Raw genomic sequence first — 8,707 nt, 5'->3', positions numbered from 1 at the left:
TAAAATCAACATCATAACTATCATAAACAGTAAAATTAATATTTTTAGAAGTATTATTATTAATATCATTGTTATTATCACTAATAGAGTTATTATTAACATAAGTATATTATTAATGTTATTATCATTATTTTTACTAATATTAACTTAGTATAATTAGAACTACTGTTTTGATAAACAAATGAAATATATAAATATATATATTTAACACATATAACATAACAAAATATTTTATTATATAAAAGGAATATATGAAATATAAATATATTATTAATATAAAAATAATATCATTAATAGGTTATATATATAAACTTATCCGATTACGATTATGTGTATTAATATATATATACACAAATGATATAGGTTTGTGAATCCAAGGCCAACTCTACATTTGTTCAATGTCGTCATATGTATTTTTACTACAAAATACAGTATTGTGAGTTCATTTGATTCCCTTTTACTCTTTACATTTTTAGGACTGAGAATACATGCGCTGCTTTATAACTGATTTACAACTGTTTTATTCAATGCTTTTACAATCTATATTTTTGGAATACATGAGATGCTTTTATAAATGTTTGATGCAGACAAAAGTTCTGTGTATTATTATTGAATTAGTTGGACGTTATAATTGCCACTAATTGTTGTGAATATTTTCCCCTGATTATTATTGCTTGGTAACCTAAGAATTAGAAACGGGTATGGCCCTAATTCTTGCGAATCCTAAAGGTAGCTACCGGGTTTAACACCCCCACCAGAATGTTCACTAGACGAAAGAGCTAGTGGGCGTGGTGTTTAGTACTTTGAAGTTTATATATTATACCGACGAGATGTTCTGTTTTAGGGATATTATTGATGCGCATTATATATTAAGGTCGGTTACCATGTTGAGCAATGAAATAAAATTGAATGTTATGTATCGAGAGAATGAGTTTTATACACAGGTTATGTGTATTATTTTTGTGCACGAGATATGTGTACGGTTATTTAAAAATCGCTAGGCAACCTACGGGGGAGAAAAGGATACGAACCTACTCTGCTAAGCATTCTGAAAAATGGTTTTGTACACGAGATAGGTGTACTGTATTTAAATCTTGTGGTCTATCAAAATGATGAATTTTATTGCTTATGATAAACCTATGAACTCACCAACCTTTTGGTTGACACTTTAAAGCATGTTTATTCTCAGATATGAAAGAAATCTTCCGCTGTGCATTTGCTCATTTTAAAGATATTACTTGGAGTCATTCATGGCATATTTCAAAAGACGTTGCATTCGAGTCGTTGAGTTCATCAAGAATATTATTAAGTCATTTATAGTTGGATATATTATGAAATGGTATGCATGCCATCAACTTTCGATGTGATGAAAGTTTGTCCTTTAAAAACGAATGCAGTGTTTGTAAAATGTATCATTTAGAGGTCAAATACCTCGCAATGAAATCAATTATTATGTAACGTTTATAATCGATATGAACGGGGCATTTCAGTTGGTATCATGTGATGGCCTCGTCAAAATACTTAACGGCTCTGTCACTTGGTCCCACAGCTTGATCGAACTTAAATGAATTTAACAAACGATATTGCATTCTTTTATTTCAGAAGTTTCCTAAAAAGGAAAGCATACCAAAATATGTAGTTTAAAAGTAACCCAACATATTATTAATCCAAAGTTGACACAAAACATTGTCAACAACCCACAAGTATTAATTATTCAAAAACCGAATGCAAGCCAAAGTTTCATAAATTGTTTCATAAAAAATCTGCCCAAATGCATGCAGACTCTTCTAAACACAGCGGAAGCATCTCATAAACTCAAGTACCTGTGAAAACATGCGAGTAAAATGTCAACACAAAGGTTGAGTGAATTATAGGTTTAAATAATTGAATAAACTTTAGACCACAAGATTTAAAAATGTTAGAAAACATTAAACATTATTCCATTATCAATGAGCCACCTGGTAACCACTTAACCCTTTATTTACCCTTGCCAAACACAATAATAATATACACTGGACAGTGTATCTACAACAAAATACGAAGTACTAAACATTCCGATTATAAATTGCTAGCGCGACTAGCTCGAAATGGGATTGTCAAACTCGATAGATCTATCCGTAGGATTTGCGTTCACCAGTAGAAACCAATGATTACAGTTACCAGACTAGGGAATATTTTTTTCCAACTCACAATGAATAATTTAAATTTAATTGTCACTTGTGTCTAAACGTGAAATAAAATGCATGTAATCACATCCCAAAAATATACTTTGAAAAATATGTATAAACGGGACTATAACTCAACTTAAAAGCAAATGAAGTAACCACACAATTAAGCGAACAGCAAACAAAGTAAAGTGATCAGGAATGATCACAAAGCCGACCTATAAATAAAGCAGGTCAATATAAATAACTAACTTAGGTCAAGTCTTAGTATGATAGCTATTGTACATGTTGCAAGTAGACATAGAACAACACTCATCATGCATCGGCTTGATCGGAACAGCGTACGGACACACACTTTCTATTTTTAGAAAGTTTCTATTTTTAGCAGGTTTCCATTTTTGGAAAGTTTCTATTTTTGGAAAGTTTCTATTTTTGGAAATTTTCTATTTTAGGAAAGTTTCTATTTTAGGAAAGTTTCCAAATTTAGAAAGTTTTCATATTTAGAAAGTTGCTATTTTTGGAAAGTTTATAAGTTAGGAAAGTTTCCTTAATTAGAAAGTCAACAAAAGTCAACTGAAAGTCAAAGTCAACCGAAAGTCAACTCAAAAGTCAACTTTGGTCAAAGATAGTCAACGTTAATTTTAAAAGTATAAGTTATAATAATAATATAGGTTATAACGTTAATTAAAGTCATATATGTTTAATTATGTCATAACATAAGTTTAATTAAATTAAATTGAATTATTAAAGTTAACATAAGTTCAAATGATATAATTAATATAACATAAGTAATTAATTAATTAATTAAATATTAATCATAATATAAGTATTATTAATTAATAATAAGTTTTAAATCATATCATAAGTATTATTAATTAATAATGAATTATTAATCATATCATAAGTTTCTAATTATAATCATTAAATCATAAGTATTTAATAATTAAATTATAATTAAATAATAACTAAGCCTTATAATAATTAAATAATTAATTAATATTTATTATAAGTCTTATTATAATAATCTCATAATATAATTTTAATACTTACCATAAGTATTTTTCATTAATAATAAAAGTATTATTAATCATAAATTTAATTAAATGTTTAATTAAATCACAATTAATTAATAAATGATATAATAAATATATATCATAAGTCTTAAATTAAATTAATTACTTTTTATATCATAAATAATATATTAATAATGAAATTCATTATTTATATCATAAGTCAAATGTTATAATCATAAGTTTTAATTAAAAGTTCATCGGGTCATAACTTGAGCCCCGGGAATCAGTTTTCGGCGAGCCTTATATATATCCTTGCCTAACCAACCCACCCAAAACCTTAATGTGCTCAAGAACATCCCAAGAACAGTCACCAAGTCGTGACTTACAGCCCTTAATTAGTTTGGATCTTTAATCCGCTCAAAAACGTGTTTTAGTCATAACGGGTGATCCGTGGCTCGGATTTCGATGACCCGAACATGAAAGTTCATCCCATCATCAATCCTAAGACACTAGTACACCCTAAAGACTCTAAAAATGGTCAAAAAGTTAGACCACACCTGGTTCAATTCGTTTTTATATTTTAATCTCAATATAACACCATTTTAATCATAACTTATGTTCCGGAAATCGAAATAACATGAATCCGGAGTTTAAAATTAATGTCTTGATGAGAGGAACTCATATAGACACTTTAATTTCACTTTTATATCAGTTATATTTCCAGAAAACAACAATCAAACCGCTGTCCCAAAACAATCAAACTGAAAACATATATAATCGAGCATTTCTACGCATACAATCAACAACATATAATCATCATACTACTAATATAACATCAAAATACAGAAAATTAAAGAAAAATTGAAAAGCTAGGGTTAGGGTTTGTACCCTAATCAAGAATCAAGAGATGTAGATGTGTAGAGAAGAACGCGTAGAATCCGAATATGTGAATGATTTCTTGATTCAAGTAAGATTTTTAATTGATGATGATGATGTTGGGGTGTGGTGTGGCGACGGAAAAGGGGAGGGAGGAAGAAGGAGAATGAGAGCAAAAATAGAAAAATTAGGTTACTAGTAATTTTGTAAAATGAAGTGTAATTGTAAAATGAAAAAAAAAAATCAAGGCTCTCCCCCCTTCTCATAGGGTTCGGCCGATGGGGTCATGGGGTGGGCCCCTCATGGCCCAATTTTTATTAAATGCAAATTTCTTGTGGCCCGAATACCCGATCGAAACCCAAAACGCGAAAACACGATTACGCGATTGAAAATTCGGAGAGATAACAAATACGAGACGAAAAATATATATAAATACTATACATAATCATATGACATTAAAATATCATATTTAAAATAATTAGGACTTAAAAATCTCAAAAGCTCGACCGTTGGTTTGAAAACCGAAAAGATTCGCCGGTTAGAAATCCGCGATTCGTATAAACGTACAATTTAAAATATGAATACAAATATTCATTTAACACATAATAATTAATATATTATTACAAAAATAATAATATAGGTCATAGAAATGACGTGGCATGAATAACAGTTAACGGTCGTTAAATAATTAACGGTAAAATATAACAGAAAAAGTAGGGTCGTTACAGTACCTTCCCATTACGGAAATTTCGTCCCGAAATTTAAGCAGGTGCAGGGGTTGACTCAGCATCTGGGAAAAAATGCGGGTACTTCTGCTTCATCTGATCTTCACGCTTCCAAATAAACTCGGGACCGCGTCTGGCGTTCCATCTAACCCGAACAATAGGAATTCTACTCTGCTTAAGAGTCTTAACTTCTCGGTCCATAATTTCAACAGGTTCCTTGTAACACTGGCCATTTTTTTTTAATACACAGCGGAAGACTTTAATAATAAACACAATATAAGTCACGTCATTACATTAAACCGTATAATTAAGTTTAAGCTTACACAACAGTGTTACGTTATTACAAAACATTATTTAAACAAAAGTCCACATCAGAGTAGGGTTGTCAAACATGTCTTCTGCATCAATACCCATCCCGACTAGCAGTACCTAAACCTACAAAGGGAGAAACATGTGGGGGATTAGCGCACCGCTAAGTGAATGGAATCTATCTAACAGATATAGCTTAAGCCACACACAAGCTATATACTAACAACAACACTTGCTAACTACCAACTAGCATACAATAAGACAATACGAGGATCGGAGGCTTGTACGAGCACACGACTCTCAGATGATCGGGCCTGAGTCTACCGATAGTCCCTGCTACTCAATTCACAGTATAGTTATCCAGATGCAGGGGATGCATCATTCACACTATACTTCACAATCAGTAGCCTATGGACCCAACCTCCCCTTGGCATGGTTGACCTCATACGGACTCTAACCTCTCCTAGGCACGGTCTCGAGTCCCCAGTCTCCCTAGGCCCGACTGGTGCCATTCACACAGTGTACACATAATTCACATACAACATCAGGCAAACGATATTATTCTATCATAGCAATTCCTACACTATGCATGGCAAAAGAGTCAACCACAGTAGCATGATATGCTACTTAAACTCTATCCGTAGATAGACCCACTCACCAATTACCAGCAACTGCTCAGTTATTATTTCTGAGCTTCCTCCTTGTCCTTATCTCCTGAGAACAGCAAAAAAACCAAGTTAGAATAGTGTTCCCATTAAGATTAGACACACTGATAGCGAATTATGGCAAATTAGTAAAAAAATGCGTCCGCTAAAATTTTCATGCTTAACACTTGTGCACTTTCAAAATTTACATCCTGAACACCAAAATACAAACGGGCAGCATAACGGCTAGAAAAAGGCACTTTGGTAAAACATTCTGCCATGGACACACAGTCAGTCGACTGTCTCCTCAACCGGTCGACTGACGTATACAATCGGTCGACTGTTGACACAAACGGTTGACTGACTTTCCCAATTGGTCGACTTATTTGGTATATCCATAATCTGCTGAAAGACAAACTCAGTCGGTCAGTTCACTCGCCAGTCGGTCGACTGTCGACCGACAGTCGGCCGACTGTGTTCATCATCTGCAGATTCTGAACACAACCTACTGACTTCAAGCTAAATTCACCAAAACTCGATCTAGAGCTCGTTTTCGACACCAAAACTTACCACAACTCAATTACTACATGTTATAGACTATAAACCCACCAAGTTTTGACCATAACAATATCAAATCCATGGATTTTGACCCAAAATCAAGCTTTTGAACAAATATACTTAAAAACACTATTTTAACACTAAATTGATCATGAAAGCTCATGATTCATACCTTAAAAGAATCAGTAGAGTGTAAAGAATGTGATTTCAAGACCAATTCGAGCTCAAGATCAACAATGGGGAATTAGGGTTTGGTTAGGTGGGAGGGATGAAGGTACAGTGTTTTTGGTGAATTTTCTAGAAATGAGGAGAAAATACAGCACACTAGTCACATAATTGGGATTAATTCCCACACTGTACAACACACGGGTATTTACCAGTTATCTGATATCTTTCGCACAAGATTAGGTAACTCAAACGAGGTCCAATTGAAATAAACAAACCTGTTCTGGGACCCTTGTCACAAACTGGTCATAACACAATTATATTAAAACACTAATAAAATAATTAAAATAAAAAGCACTTAAGACTAAGCACAAACTCTAAGGGCAAAAATTGTCCACTTACAACTAGCCCGGGTTTCAGTCTGTTACAAATCCGCCCCCCTTAAGGAGATTCCGTCCTCGGAATCTGGTATTGGTCAAACAAATGAGGGTAGCGGTTTCTCATCAACTCTTCCGTTTCCCACGTAAGATTAGAACCCAAACTGTGTTTCCACTCGATCAACACCATCGGTATCTCTTTATTTCTCAACTTAGTCACCTTTCGGTCAACTACACGGACCGGCTCTTTCACCAATTTCTTATTCAAATCGACCCTTAAATCTTCTAAAGGAAGAAGTTGCGTTTCATCATCGACTTTACACTTACGAAGATAACACACGTTAAATGTATTATGAATACCGTCTAACTCTGGCGGAAGATCTAACACCACAGTCTGATCGTTCAACACTTCACTGATCGGAAACGGACCAATAAATCTTGGTGCTAACTTACCACATTTACCGAATCTAATAACCCCTTTCCACGGCGAAACTTTTAAATACACTCGTTCACCCACATTAAAGGTTACCGGACGTCTACACGGATCAGTATACATTTTCTGCCTATCTCTAGCGGCTTTCAACTTTTCTCTCGCAATTGAAACTTTTTCAGCTGTCATTTGAACAATTTCGGGACCTGCAAACTGTTTCTCCCCGGATTCTAACCAACAAGTTGGAGTTCTGTAACGACGACCGTACAACATTTCATAGGGCGGCATCCCTATACTCGAATGATATGAATTATTATACGCGAATTCGACCAACGGTAAATGTGTATCCCACGAACCACCGTATTCTAACACACAAGCCCTTAACATATCCTCCAAAGTCTGTATCATTCTTTCACTCTGACCATCTGTCTGAGGATGATAAGCTGTACTTAAATTCACACGTGTACCCAAATTCTGTTGAAGACTATTCCAAAAATTTAACACAAATCTGGAATCTCTGTCTGAAACGATCGATAACGGCACACCATGTCGACTAACTATTTCTTTCACATACAATTCGGCTAACTCACTTAACGAAGCTGTTTCACGAGTAGAAAGAAAATGAGCACTTTTAATTAAACGATCCACTATTTCCCAAATCATATCATGTCTTTTCTGAGTTCTTGGTAGTTTGGTCACAAAATCCATCATTATATGTTCCCATTTCCACTCTGGAATCTGTAACTGACGTAACGAACCATAAGGTTTCTGATGTTCTGCCTTCACTTGAGCATAAATATGACACTTTTCTACATATCGAGCGATATCTGTTTTCATTGTCGGCCACCAATACACTATTTTCAAATCATGATACATGTTATTACTACTCGGATGTTGTGATGATCGTTCCAAATCCATATGGACGAACACATTATTCATCGATTTCATTGCGAGGTATTTGACCTCTATATGATACGTTTTGTAAACATTGCATTCTTTTGAAAAGGCACACCATAAATGAATATTTAAATCAAAGGTTTTCGACATCTGATTATTTCTACATATTGACAATCACCATAAATTGTGACGATCGCTCCAAATCCATATGGACAAACACGTCATTCATTGATTTTATTGCGAGGTATTTGACCTATATATGATACGTTTTGTAAACATTGCATTCTTTTGAAAAGGCACACCATATATGAATATTTAAATTAAAGGTTTTCGACATCTGATGATTTCTACATATAGACAATCACCGTAAATAATAGTTTACAACAGTACTTCCGTTGACAATGAAGTCAAAATAAGATACATGGTGATGATTTGGTGAATGCAACGTTTTCTTGAAAAATATGCCATGTAAGACTCCATGCAAATAGCTTGTCTATCATATAAGCAAACAGCGGAAGACTTCTAGGAAACCTGAGAATAAACATGCT

Source organism: Rutidosis leptorrhynchoides, chromosome 6 (assembly GCF_046630445.1).
Source record: "Rutidosis leptorrhynchoides isolate AG116_Rl617_1_P2 chromosome 6, CSIRO_AGI_Rlap_v1, whole genome shotgun sequence".
Lineage (NCBI taxonomy): Eukaryota > Viridiplantae > Streptophyta > Magnoliopsida > Asterales > Asteraceae > Rutidosis > Rutidosis leptorrhynchoides.
This window is presented reverse-complemented; position numbering follows the sequence as displayed.